The sequence below is a fragment of the Bombina bombina genome, chromosome 4 (genome assembly GCF_027579735.1).
Source record: "Bombina bombina isolate aBomBom1 chromosome 4, aBomBom1.pri, whole genome shotgun sequence".
NCBI classification, from domain to species: Eukaryota; Metazoa; Chordata; class Amphibia; order Anura; family Bombinatoridae; genus Bombina; species Bombina bombina.
In genome coordinates this window covers 761,827,199-761,843,398 of record NC_069502.1, presented here as the reverse complement: position 1 = coordinate 761,843,398, position 16,200 = coordinate 761,827,199, and the positions used below count along the sequence as shown (strand labels likewise).

Sequence of the window (16,200 nt, the reverse complement as noted above, 5' to 3'; positions counted from 1 at the left end):
GACGTAGCACTTTGGGCTGGTCCGTTTTTACGAAAGGGACGAAAATTAGGTCTATTTTTCGCCTTGAAAGGCCGATCCTGAGGAAGGGCGTGGCCCTTACCCCCAGTGATATCCGAGATAATCTCTTTCAAGTCAGGGCCAAACAGCGTTTTCCCCTTGAAAGGAATGTTTAGTAGCTTGTTCTTGGAAGACGCATCAGCCGACCAAGATTTCAACCAAAGCGCTCTGCGCGCCACAATAGCAAACCCAGAATTCTTAGCCGCTAACCTAGCCAATTGCAAAGTGGCGTCTAGGGTGAAAGAATTAGCCAATTTGAGAGCATTGATTCTGTCCATAATCTCCTCATAAGGAGGAGAATCACTATCGAGCGCCTTTATCAGCTCATCAAACCAGAAACATGCGGCTGTAGTGACAGGGACAATGCATGAAATTGGTTGTAGAAGGTAACCCTGCTGAACAAACATCTTTTTAAGCAAACCTTCTAATTTTTTATCCATAGGATCTTTGAAAGCACAACTATCCTCTATGGGTATAGTGGTGCGTTTGTTTAAAGTAGAAACCGCTCCCTCGACCTTGGGGACTGTCTGCCATAAGTCCTTTCTGGGGTCGACCATAGGAAACAATTTTTTAAATATGGGGGGAGGGACGAAAGGAATACCGGGCCTTTCCCATTCTTTATTAACAATGTCCGCCACCCGCTTGGGTATAGGAAAAGCTTCTGGGAGCTCCGGCACCTCTAGGAACTTGTCCATTTTACATAGTTTCTCTGGGATGACCAACTTTTCACAATCATCCAGAGTGGATAATACCTCCTTAAGCAGAATGCGGAGATGTTCCAACTTAAATTTAAATGCAATTACATCAGGTTCAGCCTGTTGAGAAATGTTCCCTGAATCAGTAATTTCTCCCTCAGACAAAACCTCCCTGGCCCCCTCAGATTGGGTTAGGGGCCCTTCAGAGATATTAATATCAGCGTCGTCATGCTCTTCAGTAACTAAAACAGAGCAGCCACGCTTACGCTGACAAGGGTTCATTTTGGCTAAAATGTTTTTGACAGAATTATCCATTACAGCCGTTAATTGTTGCATAGTAAGGAGTATTGGCGCGCTAGATGTACTAGGAGCCTCCTGAGTGGGCAAGACTCGTGTAGACGAAGGAGGGAATGATGCAGTACCATGCTTACTCCCCTCACTTGAGGAATCATCTTGGGCATCATTGTCATTATCACATAAATCACATTTATTTAAATGAACAGGAATTCTGGCTTCCCCACATTCAGAACACAGTCTATCTGGTAGTTCAGACATGTTAAACAGGCATAAACTTGATAATAAAGTACAAAAAACGTTTTAAAATAAAACCGTTACTGTCACTTTAAATTTTAAACTGAACACACTTTATTACTGCAATTGCGAAAAAACATGAAGGAATTGTACAAAATTCACCAAATTTTCACCACAGTGTCTTAAAGCCTTAAAAGTATTGCACACCAAATTTGGAAGCTTTAACCCTTAAAATAACGGAACCGGAGCCGTTTTAACACTTTAACCCCTTTACAGTCCCTGGTATCTGCTTTGCTGAGACCCAACCAAACCCAAAGGGGAATACGATACCAAATGACGCCTTCAGAAAGCCTTTTCTAAGTATCAGAGCTCCTCTCACATGCGACTGCATGCCATGCCTCTCAAAAACAAGTGCGCCACACCGGCGCGAAAATGAGGCTCTGCTTATGCTTTGGGAAAGCCCCAGAGAAATAAGGTGTCTAATACAGTGCCTGCCGATATTATAATATCAATATACCCAGATAAAATGATTCCTCAAGGCTAAATATGGTTTAAAAATGAATCGATTTAGCCCAGAAAAGTCTACAATCTTAATAAGCCCTTATGAAGCCCTTATTTACCATCGTAATAAACATGGCTTACCGGATCCCATAGGGAAAAATGACAGCTTCCAGCATTACATCGTCTTGTTAGAATGTGTCATACCTCAAGCAGCAAGAGACTGCACACTGTTCCCCCAACTGAAGTTAATTGCTCTCAACAGTCCTGTGTGGAACAGCCATGGATTTTAGTTACGGTGCTAAAATCATTTTCCTCATACAAACAGAAATCTTCATCTCTTTTCTGTTTCTGAGTAAATAGTACATACCAGCACTATTTTAAAATAACAAACTCTTGATTGAATAATAAAAACTACAGTTAAACACTAAAAAACTCTAAGCCATCTCCGTGGAGATGTTGCCTGTACAACGGCAAAGAGAATGACTGGGGTAGGCGGAGCCTAGGAGGGATCATGTGACCAGCTTTGCTGGGCTCTTTGCCATTTCCTGTTGGGGAAGAGAATATCCCACAAGTAAGGATGACGCCGTGGACCGGACACACCTATGTTGGAGAAATTGTTTTTTATATGAATGTATTTTCAATGACTTGTTATACCAGCTACAGAGTATAAAATTTATGAGAAATTGCATTTTTTGGTTTATTTGTGTATATGAAGTAGCTGGTTTTGTGCTTTGAAACCACAGCCTATTACAATGGGTTGAGCTTCAGGTAATATCAGATCTCATTATGTTATCACTTTTATGTACACAGACTTGCTTCCTTATCTTATATTTGTCTAGAAAACCAAAGCTCAATACTTAGAGAGAACAATGGAAAATTATCATTTTATTACTTGACTATTATGCCCCCCACTGAGAGTGTAATCTCTTATGCTGGCTGTGTTTACTTAGGCTATTCAATAGAATATACTCCAGTATAGAAACTTTCAGTATAGGTTGGGATACCACAGGCTAAGTCCTATTTCAAATGCCAAAATAGGGGTAAAGGAGCTACTTGTAAACAATTTAAAACACTCCAGCAGGTAAAATGAATAATTGGGAACAATTTAAAGGGGAGACATTTTTTGGGTGAACTGTCCCTTTAAGTGTCACTTCCCTTACCCATGATACCCAGTTATTCTATTTGCCTCTACCAAGGGAGGATGTGCGAAGATGGTGTCTGAAAATATTTTATCCTTTAATGGGTATTTTTCCCTGCAAGCAAGGATTGGGGTTATGCTGTGTCCATGTCAATCTCTTTAGTAAGCATAATAATGGCTTTTAGCAGTTGGAGGCGGTGAGGTGGTTTTTGCTTACCTTCCAACATTTATGCTACCCCTACATAGAAAACCAGGGTTGGTTACTCTGTTTTTTCTTTTCTACCCAGGACCCTGTTAGCTGTTGAATAAAGCTGACAAACTAGGAAGTACTGTGTCTGCTCCACAGTAGAAGACCCTGGGCAGTAGATCCATTTATATTACTTATTCCCGTCCCTTGACAGGTATGTTGTTACTGTCATCAGGGATAGGACACGTTTAACGGTGACCAGCTGGCACCTCCATTGTCCTGTTAGTTGGGTCTAGGAATTTTAGTTATATCCCTGGCTGGGGATATCATTTCAGTATGAGCAGCATGGCTTTATTTAACCGGCATCTCCTTAACAGGATCCAGTTCTTAAATTATTTGTTAACCTTCTGTGGGGAGTTTTTAACCTGAAAATAAGGGTCTGGGGACATTTGTTATATCCGCTGCTGGAAGAACTCCTTACAGGTTATTTGATGCCGCATCGCTACATGGTGCTGGTGTAAACCGCTTTCGCAGCACACAGTAGTAGTCCACAGCGCTGGGGTAAATGGCTGCATTCACAGCATACAGTATAGGAGCAGCACATAGTATGGGGCGCTTGTGTAGTAGAGCACCGGTGTTAATGGCCGCATTTGCTGTCCACAGCTGGAGCGCTTGTGTAAATATGGCGCTCTGGTAAATGGCTGCATTCGCAACACTCTGTATAAGCGCAGCACACAGTATGGGGCGTTTGTGTAATAGAACGCCGGTGTAAATGGCCACATTCCCAGTCCGCAGCTGGGAGTGCTTGTTTAAATATAACACTGAGGTGAATGGGTGCTTCACAGCACACAGTATAGGCGCAGCACACAGTATGGGGCGCTAGGGTACCTTGAGCGCTGGTGTATTTAGCCGCATTCTCGGTTCACAACTTGTGCACAGCTCATACCCGGGCATTTGTATACATAGCCTCATACGCAGCTAACTTTGTCATGGCCGCATAGACAGCTAAGCCGCATACACAGTACAAGCCTTCATGTTGTAAAATTGTATTATATTTTATCCTGTGCTTATGTGTATTGCAAAAAACTTTTTTGCGAGCCCTGTGTACTGTTTAGCTAGCTTGTACTGTACCTCTAGTTAGAGGATCTTTCGTTTCCACTGCTTGGAAAATATAGCGGCACTGCTGAGTATGCTTAAGCCTGATGATTTACTCTTTGAGCTCGCAGAGGTAGTTTAAATAAGATGGCTTTCAAATCCTGTTGTAAGTTATTAACTGTGCCTAGTTTAATTGTTTTAATGTTTTCAGATCTGGCGACAGTGGGGTTAATGTTCCCACCTCAGGCAGGGGCGGTTCTATACAGGGGCCCACAGGGGACAGTGCCCCTGTAAAAATGTCCCTGGTCCCTCCTGTGGCCCCCCTGAGCTGGCCACTGAGCTGACTGAAAAATACCGGACAAGATCAAGGCTATTTATCTGCTTCCCTGTCCCTGAAACGCTGTCTAGTCAAAGCATGGAGTTAACAAAGTGAAGTAAAACTTGTGCCCCCTCCCCTTTCAGAGATGAGCTACAGTTCCCGGGTTGTTGTGGGGGAGGGGCGTCTTACAGCTTCAGTCTGCAGACAAGAGTTCCAGAAGTGTCACTGGTTTGTTTTGCAGACGTTCTCTCTATCCTGTACACTGCCAGAACAGAAGAGATGTAAGTCTGCCCTCTCACCTCCACAACTCTATAATGACTGCTGGAGTGTTTTCCTTATTTTTCTAATGTATGTAAATAATTATTTGACACCATTTTCATTGAACGTGCTATCTGAACTGTGTAGCACTAGTTAAGTGCATAGACTTCTTTTTTGTATTTAATTTTTTTCTACTCAGTGTGTATGTGTGTGTATGTGTGTGTTTGTATGTATGTGTGTATATATATATATATATATATATATATATATATATATATATATATATATATATGTATATATGTATATATATGTGTGTGTATGGGTGTGTGTGTGTGTGTGTGTGTGTGTATATATATATATATATATATATATATATATATATATATATATATATATATATATATATATATATATATAATATATATATATATACACACACACTGTGTGTGTGTGTATATATATATATAATATATATATATATATATATATATATATATATATATATATATATATATATATATATGTGTGTGTACGTACATACACACACAAATTATAAATATATATATATATCTAATTTGTTTCCGTTTTTTAATGTGCCCCCCTGATTAAACATTGGCCCCACCTTTGCCCCCCCAGTAAAATTTGTCTAGAACCGCCACTGACCTTAGGTCCTTTTTGGCTCATTATGTGCGGGAGAGCGCTATTTCTCTGAAATGCTGGTTATAATTTATTGAAAAAAGCTGTGAATAGCTGAAACATGTGGATGATGGGAAATCAAGTTTAGTCTGCCACTACTGTGCTTTCCACTTCAGAGCGCTCTGAAACTAATAGCGGGTAAAATAATTCAAAAGGAACCGAAAAGCAGAGAATCCGCCCTTCTGATTGGTCCTAAAAATACACGTGATCCGATCTACACGGAAGTGTTCCTTTGACTGCAGAGGAGAACGCTGAACGTTTTCGGCGGTGTAGAGGACTGAGAACATTGAAAGGTAAAAGCTGAGAAACAGAAAGATTTGGGATTTCGGTTCCCAAAACTTTTACACCTGCAAAATTTGCTCAGTTCGAGCATCCTACACATCCTGTTGATACGGATTGATCCTAAACATCATAACACAAACTGACTGTTGTACCGGACTGAATCCTATCCTCAAGGGTTAGCTAAACCAGTAACAAAATTGAATATATTTTGGAAAGAATCTTATATACCCCAAAAAAGGACTATATCACAAGGAATTACACTGTTAAGTTGTACAAAGTCTATCTCTCAGATATTATAACACTGCCGATTTTAGTTCTTCAATGTCTGAGATACCATATGGGACATTTTTATTCTTAACATTATCCCTCATTTTTAATATAAATTTGGGTTTCTTATGCATATTTAAAGTTTTTTATCTTACCGTATATACATAGTACATACCACCAGAGGTTTATAGTATTGTATTTTAATTTACGTATTTATTAAATTTGTTTTTTAGATTCTGTTTGCATTTAGTCGTATTTTATCACCTACAGTAGATTTTCCATTTTTATTGTGATTGGCGCTCTTTTACTTTTTTCTTCTTTTTATAATTTCAATCCGTATAGGTGCTAACAATATCAGCCAGTTTATTTATAAAAATTTTTTTTTAACATTTTTATTTGAATTTTTGGGAGTTGTATATTAATCCAATGTACAGTGCATTTTAGGTGTTCACATTCTTTTTTGCTGTGTCCGCTCAGTTCTTCCTATTTTTGTCTGTGATTCCTGATCTTTTGCTCCCATCTAGTGGAGATTTTTTTGTAATTGCAGCCTTTTTATAGCACTGCATCATATTATCTTTCCACTTCCCCTTTAATTTGGGGTTAATGCCTAGTATGTCCGTCCTCTTTTGGATGATTATTCTAGCACTGCTTAGGCGCTCTACAAATTGTATAGATTTTATTTATCATTTTAAATAATAGGCTCTTCTGTGTTTAGGAATTGCATTATTGCTCTGTTGCTTACATAGATCAAGGACCTCAATTACAGTCTTTTTCCTACCCCTTTTTCGGGTAGAAAAGGCTAAGTTTTAAATCTCACTGGCTTATCTTAGTGTTAGCATGTTCTCCAGGTGTGGTAGGACTTTCTAGGATGCTGGTCTTTTATAACTGGTAAAGCCGTCTGTAGGCCTGTCGGTTAGCTTAGCTGCCTAGCAAGTATAAGGGTTACAGTTTTTTAAAAAACAAAAAATGCCCAGATCCAATTATGGATCAAGTAGGGGGCAGGCATTTCCCTTTTTTCATCAGGCTTGGTCCCAGATCCTTGGGCTGTAGAAGTAGTATTCCAGGGATACAGGATAGTTTTGCCCCCCCCCCCCCAGGTGAATATTTATCCTATCCAGGTTATCTGCAAACCAGGTGAAGAGAGAATCCTAAATGACCTATTTTCTCTGGGAGTGATTGCAGTTCCTGTGGTGGAACAGGGTCTAGGATTCCATATTGGACCTCAAGTGTATCAACTACAAGGTTCTGTCCTTTAACATGGAAACTATTCGTTCCATTCTACCCTTAGTTCAGGAGGGTCAGTTCATGACTACCATGGACCTGAAGGACGTGTATCTTCATGCTCCCTTTCACAGGGAACTTCTTCAATTCCTGCGGTTTGCCTTTCGAGTTAAACTCTTACAGTGTGTGGCATTTTGACCTTGCTATAGCTCCTCAAATCTTTTTATGGTTCTAAGGGCTTTTTTGGCGGGGGGGGGGGGGTCAGATCTCGGGGAATAGAGGAGGCGCTATTCCTGGATGACATCTTGGTTCAGGCGCCATCTTTTCAGTTAGCAAGATCTCTTATGGAGTTGTGTTTTTGGGAACGTTTATAGAGTCTCTGTCCATGTATAGTTTTCTGACGGGTGTCAGAAAATCCAAAATTCTTGTTCCTTGTCTTTTACTTCAGTCCTCTATTCGTCCTTCAGTGACTTAGCGATTGGTCTAATGGTTGTTTCCATGGACATTATTCCTTTTGTTCGTTTCCATTTAAGACCTCTAGAGTTTTGCATACTCTGACAAGGAACCAAGACCACTCAGATCTCTCTGAGGATAGTTCTAGACTCCCTAAGAGAGACTCTATCTTGGTGAATCTCTTGGGACCATCTGTTTCAGAGATCATGCTTCATGAGATCATCTTGGGAGGTTGTGACCACAGATGCCGGCCTGTCGGGCTGGGGAACAGTTTGGGGTTCCTTAAAGACTCTTTGAACTCTAGACAGTTTACTCTCCCAATAATCTTTTTAGAGTTGAGAGCAATCTTCACTGCTCTAACAACTTGGCCTCAACTAGGTTAGGTCCGATTTTTTTAGATTTCAGTTACCTATTTCCTCCGTTTGCTCTTCTTCCTAGAGTAAAAGCTTGTATCTATCAGGAAGGATCTGTTTTGCGGATTTGGTAAGGATGTCATCTCTAACCCCTTGGAGTTTTTCTCTAAGGATGGACCTTCTGCAGGGTCCCTTCCACCACACAGATCTAGATTCTCTGAAGCTGACTGCTTGGAGATTGTATGCCTAGTTTTGGCTAGGCATGGTTTTTTTGAGAAGGTCATTGTTACCATTCTTCAGGCTCGTAATTCTGTTACTCATAATATATACCATAAGGTATGAAATAAATATCTTTTATTGGTGCGAATCGAAGGGTTTCTCTTGGAGTCTGGATGTGGATCCCTCACATTTTATCTTTTCTTTAGGATGGCCTGGAGAAGCGTTTGTCAGTCAGTACTCTGGATGGTCAGATTTCTGTACTGTCTATTATTTTACTTAAACGTCTGGCTGCTCTGCCCGATGTGCAGTCTTTTGTTCAGGTCTTGGTCAAAATCAGGCCTGTGTATAAACCTGTTGCTCCTTATGGAGTCTTAACCTTGTTTTTAGTTTAGTTTTGCAGCAGGCTCTGGTTGAGCCTATGCATTTAGTTGATATAAAGTTCTTTTCTTGGAGAATTTAGTTTTTCCTTGCTATTTCTTCTGCTCGCAGAGTTTCCAAACTTTCGGCTCTGCTGTGGGATTCCCCTAACCTTATTTCATATGGATAATGCGTTTCTTCTTAATAAGTTGGGATTTCTTCCCAAGGTAGTATCGGATCGCAATATCAATCAGGAATTTATTGTTTCTTCTTTTTGTCCTAATCCTCCTTATGCGTAAGAACGCCTTTTGCATAACCTGGATGTTGTGCGTGCTCTAAATTTTTTACTTTCAAGCTTCTAAAGATTTTCGGCTATCAACTGCCCTGTTTGTTGATTTATCTGGTAAACGTTAGGGTCAGAAGGCCTCTTCTTCTTCTCTTTTTCTCTGGTTGGGAAGTGTTATCTGTTTAGCTTATGAGACAGCTGGACAACCTCTTCCTGAGAGAATTACGGCTCATTCCACTAGGGCTGTCTCTTCTTCCTGGGCCTTCAAAAGTGAAGCTTCTGTTTGACAAATCTGTAAGGCGGCAACTTGTTCCTCATTGCATACTTTTTACAAATTCTACAAATTTGATACTTGGCTGGGGCTTCCTTTGGAAGAAAAGTTCTTCAAGCGGGGGTGCCTTCTGTTTAGCTCCACCTGTCTTGTTCTCCCTTTCATTCTGTGTCCTCTAGCTTGGGTATTGGTTCCCACTAGTAATTAGACTGAAATCGTGGACTCTCCATGCCATAAGAAAGAAAACAAAATTTATGCTTACCTGATAAATTTATTTATTTCCGGACATGGAGAGTTCACGACCCGTCCTTTATTTACATTTAAGACAGCACTTTTTTGGTACAAACCTCAGGCACCTCTCTACCCTTGTGTTATATTTTTCCATTTTCCTTCAGCCGAATGACTGGGGATTATGGGTAGACACTTAAAAGCTTTGCTGGGTTGCTCTTTGCCTCCCTATATCCCACTAGTAATTGGAATGAAATTGTGGACTCTCCATGCCCGTAAATAAATTTATTAGGTAAGCATAAATGTTTTTAATTTTTTTTAATGTAGCTTTATCAAACTGATTTAATGGATTTTCATCCCCCCATAGTAGAAGCATAAGCAATCACTTCCATCATTTATAATGGAAACCACACCAGGGCTTTTTTATTTATTTTTTTAATGTGTGTGTGTGGCAGATCTCACACACCACCTCTTACAGTCTTATTACCCTTAAAAAAAAAACTATATAATCATAAGCATCCATATAACCATAGAGAACTGAACTATAAACAGGTGTGAATAGGAGCCAAACTGTTATATACTTGGTTGCAAAAACAAATTTATAATTTAAGTTTATATGTTTAAAATGTGTATCATGGTTTTCTTTGTGGAACTTGTGACCACCCTTATACAAAGCGGGATGTGGTCCTGAGCAAACAGGTCAGCACTAGAATGTTAAGAAATAAAGATTTCAACAATGTGTCACCCATGATTAGAGAGAGATGGCGAATAATTTCAATAATACTATGTATTTAAAATGTATTTTAAACGGTTTTACTTTTAAAGCGCAGCAGGCACAGAGGTACTAAGGCGCTTAAAGGGCCATAATACCCAAATGTTTAAACACTTGAAAGTGATGCAGCATAGCTGTAAAAAGCTGACTAGAAAATATCACATGAACATCTCTATGTAAAAAAAGAAAGATATTTTACCTCAAAAGTTCCTCAGTAGCCACATCCCATTGTAAAGGATTTCTAAGCAGCAAATCAGTATGTCTGTCCCGGGACAGCTGAAGGGATGAGCCTCGTGCACTTTCATGTTATATCCCAATTCAGTTTAGGGAAGTTTACAATGAAATCTCATGAGTAGTTAAGTCAAATCTCATGAGATCACAGTAAAAGAGTTCATGACCTCAGCACTGCTGATGCTGTTTGGCTGCTGTTCATTTCTTCATTTTTTATTTTTTTTTACCTGCAGCTGAGCAACAGCTGAGTATAACTTTTTACACAGAACTTACTCTGCTGAGCTGAGGAGATTGTGAGGTAAAATATCTTCCTTTTTTTACATAGAGATTCTCAGGTAATATTTTCCTGTCAGCTTTTTACAGTTAAACTGCATCAGTTTCAAGTGATTTAGCATATGAGTATTATGTCCCTTTAAGTATACAGATATGTGCGGGGGGGGGGGGGGGAGCGCTAAAAAAGCCTCCAGGTGGAGGGTAGGAAAGCTTAAGGTGGAATCCAAAGGTTAAAAAAGGGGTGGGATCATATGAAAAAGTGTGAGATCAATATAAAAAACCTCATAAACATCGCATAAAAAAATCTCATATAAATATCCAATTAGAAAAATGACAATATACTTGAAGTATTACACGGGGGGGGGGGGGGCATAAAATTATGTCCAAAGAGATATAAAATGTTAATACATATCACACTGATAGAGTTGGAGAAAAAATAATAATAACTAAGAAACCTTAAAAGTAATACCTATTTTAATTTAACACATGTAGTAGTATATAGATGAAAACATAAAAATGAACAAATTGACTAAAGAAAATAATGTCCCAAATAGAGTCCTAAAGGTAAAGTCCAGATTGGTCCCGTGTGATCCAATATGGTGGGTGTCCCAATATGTCCAATTGGGATGATTCCAGGTGAGGTTGGTGTACAAAAATGAAAAATAGAAAAAATGGAAAAAAGTAAAATAAAAATAATTTTAAAATATTTGTGGATAGTGGTATGAAAAAAGTAAAAATAAAAATAGAAAAAATGTGTGTAAAAAAATGTAGAAAAATATATAAAATTGTGTAAAAAATATGTAAAAAATATATAAAAAATGTGTAATAAAACCGTGTAAAAAATATATGTAAAAATTGTGAAATAAAAGCGTGTAAAAAGTTATGTGAAAAAGGTGTGTGAAAAAAATATGTAAAAAAGAATAGTGGCCAAAAAAACAGGTGTACACCCGGTGCAGTGATTGAAAAATCTACTAGGCAAATTCACCCTGTTAGGGAATGAGTTGCTGTTTATACAGTCTATTTCCAAAAGTGGGTGGATGATCCCTTAAGCATTTATCCAAAGGATAGTCCAAAAATAAAGAAAAAGAAAATTAATCCAAAGGAAAAAGTCCTAAGTCTTATATTCAAGTAGTCATAGATAATCACATGAAAACCTCTTCTTATGGGGATTCCACAGACAAGATTCCCAAGTAAAATCCGCAGGTAAATTCAAAGCCCTAAAACAAGATAAAAAATATAGTACAATATAGCTAAAAACCAGGTTGATAAGTAGGTATTAAGCTTACCAATATAATCTGAGCCGTGATATCAGAAATATGTCTACGCGTTTCAGTCCTCTCCTGGGACCTTTCTCAAGACTGATATCGGCTTTCTGTTTTCACATACCTTTAACAGGGGTAACCAGCCAATGTTATTTGCTGGAATTTCGCTCCAAACGTTTTACATTTGATGCCGTAGAATATCGAGTGTATCCCGGAAGTAGTAACTGGTACTATGCTAACATTATTTACTTCCGCCTTTACAAACTCATCCTGGTTGGCAATACGCAAACGGAAGTGACCGGGTTTCACACCGCATCCTTTATCGTCACTTCCGGATATCCACCACGCTAATGCCCCTTCAGAAAATTGTCATATTCGCAAGTTTATGGCCGGAAGTCACGTAGTGCTCTATATCGTGACTTCCGGGATTACATGAAACTGTATGCCCATTGTGGTTACCATGGTTACTATTGGTATACAGGTAGATGGAAATGGATATTGCGATCTTATGTAATCGGCCCATAGGGGATTTATTATAGTGGTGGATAATACAATCTTGGTTTGCCTATATGGTGTATTTATAAAGGTTAATGGTTGGGAAACACATCAATATATAATGATTGTATAAATAATAGATACCATGGCTCAGATCTAAAAAATAGAATAGAATATAAACCTTATTGGTTAAAGAGCAGCAACCTGAATATTGGCAGAGTCGCCAATAGGCAGAGTCGCCAATAGGCAGATATAAATTTGATAAGGTTAAAAGCTACATAGATAAGCAATAGTACATATGAAAATAATACATAGGTTAAAAACGTAAGTAGAAAGACGTAAGTTAAAAACATAAAATGTACTAAAATGGGGTAATAACAACCATCTACTGTAGTTATACAAATCGAAATAGCCAAATTGCGAATACTTTACACAAAATACAACTTAGAGTGGATCATAAAATGCTATTAAAAGACATGTTGATACATAAAGTGCCGTTAAGAGTAAGGATTTTTGGCATGTGGTAAAAAATATTTTCTAGAATCTAAAGGTCTGGAAATCTAAAAATCTAATTGGAGTTTCCACACTCACGTAATCATAATAGAATCCATAAAAATAACACAGTAAAAAACTTGAACATCTCGAGTATATTATATATGCTAAAAATGAGGTTAGCCTTTGAAGTCTCCATACTCGCAAAAACGTAGTGAAATCCATAAAAAATGACAGAGTGAAAAACTTGAACATACTGGGTATATGATGTATGCTGCAAGGGAGATAAACCATTGTGTTTAACGGAGGAAAAAATATACAGACTCATATTAAGAAACTCCCATGATAATCTAAAATAGAACCAATATCCTTTTGCGGGATTGCTAGACGTTATATAAGTACGTCATATTCATTGTATTTCAGATACCTCTATATTAAAATGGAAATGTAGGATGGGTAGGTAGGTGAATAGCTTTCAGATCAAAGAGTCGAACCTACTAATAGTAATATAGTGTCCTCTATCTGTTGATTCTATACACTGTTTGGGAGGGATGTCAGAGTAGGTGGAAAATTTCCACACTACTATTAAGACCCTTGGGGAATACACAATCTAGATTAAAAATCCATTTGGATTCCATTTTTAAAAGTTGCTTTTCAAAGTCCCCTCCTCTCCAGTTCTTCATGGGTTTACATATACCCATGTATTTAAGACTCGCACTACTACTATTGTGTGTTTCCTTAAAGTGCTTATATATATGAAAATCGTCTTTCTTCCATTTGATCTGGAGAAGATGTTCGCGTATTCTGTCTTTAAGTTTCCTAGATGTCTGGCCAATGTACTGAAGTCTGCACCCACACTCGATTAGGTATATTACACCTGTATCCTAACATCTAATGGTATCTTTCATAACAAAGTTTTCCTTCGTGACCATAGATTTAAATGTGTGTGTTTTTTTGCCATGCTTTCAAGCCTTGCATAAATGGCATGGGAAATAACCTTTCAGCTGTTTTCCAAAGACATCTCTTATTTTATCTTTAGGTAAATTAGGTACGCTCTGGGCAATAATTGTTTTAAGGTTCTTAGTTTTTCGGTAAATGAATTTGGGTGATTCACTTAGATCCTTCCTAATAATACTATCCTCTTTAAGAAAGTACCAGTGCTTTTTTTATTATTTTTTCTATTAAAAATCTGTTTTCACTATATTCTGTGATGAAAGGTACTGTTAAGATGTTACCTCCATCTTGTTTTTTCTCTTTGTATATCAGCAGGGATTCTCTTTCCATATTTTCAACCTCCTGAATTGTTTTATCAATGGTATTTGCTTAGTAGCCTCTCTCTATGAACCTCTCTTTGAGAATTTGTGATTGTTCCTTCCATTTACTAGGGTCGGAATAGTTTTTCCTTATTCTCATGAGTTGTCCTTTTGGTATGTTTGACTTCCATCTATGGTGGTGGCAACTCGTTTGATGGATATAGTTGCTGTTTGGCTGCTGTTCATTTCTTCATTATTATTTTTTTACCTGCAGCTGAGCAACAGCGGAGTATAACTTTTTACACAGAACTTACTCTGCTGAGCTGAGGAAATTGTGAGGTAAAATATCTTCCTTTTTTTACATAGAGAAGCTCAGGTGATATTTTCCTGTCAGCTTTTTACAGTTATACTGAATCAGTTTCAAGTGATTTAGCATATGAGTATTATGTCCCTTTAAACTTCACTGAGGATTTTCTTTTTAGACTAGCAAAGGTATAATGATTTAGAAGCTGTGTGCACTTAATGTCCAGAAGATGGAGCAATGCACTCAGCTAGCACAGCAAAGAGCCTTCTTGCCATCATCCTTCTTGCTTGCTTACAAGAGTTGTGCATATGGTTGTTTATTTTGTTGCACATTCTAAAGTATGTCAGAAATCCATATAATAATAAGGTTATTAACAATAATGTGTGTGTTTTCTAAACCCTGTTGTAAAAAAGAAGAGATAAGCCCCATTTAAAATGGGTATAGGTATATAACTTTGATCTGTGCTTTAAATCTTGGGAAATCTTAGGCCTTTTCGATGAGCTATTTAAAGGGCCAGTAAACCCACAAAATAATGTTATATAATGCTGAACTATGTGCAGAATTATATAACATCAGCTTAGCGCCATCTTTCTACTTGAAAGAATTTCAGTCAAAACTTGCTACGAAAATTACTTTCACAGTACGCCACTCCTGGCTCTACTAAGCGGGTCTGTTTGTTTTGCCTAAGCGCATTGGGCACGCTGTCTATTTACAGCTGGCCTGACCGCTATTAAACTCAATGTAACTCGCTCCCGCTCTGGTCTTGTAGCAGGAGCGAGCTACATTGAGTTTAATGGAGTGATCGGGCCGGCTGTGAATAGACAGCGTGCCAATGCGCTTAGGGAAAACAAACAGACCCGCTCAGTAGAGCCAGGAGAGCTTTAACTTTTTACCCCCATTTTACTGTTTGAATGAGCAGGCGATTGGCTTTCAAACAATGTGTCTTGAGGGTTTCTTAAAGGGACATAAAACCCTTTTTCATGATTCAAATAGCGCAAACCATTTTTTAAAAACTTCCCAATTTACTTTTTTAGCAATTTTACTTCATTCTCTTGTTAAAGGAGCAGCAATGCACTCACTACTGGGATCCTGCTGAACACATCAGTAAGCCAATGATAAGAAGCATATATGTGCAGTCTCCAATCGGTAGCTAGCTCCCAGCTCCTGAACCTACTAGGTATCCTTTTCAGAAAAGAGAACAAAGCATTTATCTATCAAACTATATTTTAATGGAATTCATTTATTGTAATTCATGAAGAAGGATTATCGTAAATTCTCGTGCTTTGTTTTCGTCCTTTTCCTCAGCAGATTTCTAGCAGCGAGATTTTAATTCCTGTGCATTATTTACAAAACAAGTTACAGAAACTATTGCTTTCCTTTATTTGTTACCTCAGACAGCTCACAGTGCTGTAGCACAACAACATCTGTTTAGGCTTTAAAGTATCAATCTCTGTTTGTTAATATGCATTCTGATTAGATAGAGATGTCCTAGATTGTGTTTGTCAGAGAATAACATTTCTTACATTTAAAGTGAAGGTTAAGTTTTAACATTAGCAAGACATCAATGCATTTCTTACTACTGGTTAAAGTTAATCGCTAAGTTTTTTCTTCAAATTTTTGTTGTTTCTCTATTTTTTCTAGAACTCTATCTACCTACCGTTGCAATCTTCTACTCCTCCCAGACACTACTTCCTGCCCTGTACT

At 38.2% G+C, this 16,200-nt stretch overlaps 1 protein-coding gene across 3 annotated transcripts in view; it reads left to right on the top strand.

Moving 5' to 3' along the window:
* The window catches only part of ARID4B (AT-rich interaction domain 4B), a 213,468-nt gene that overhangs the window by 76,360 nt on the left and 120,908 nt on the right, over window positions 1-16,200 (top strand). The gene's annotated exons all lie outside the window — the stretch shown is intronic.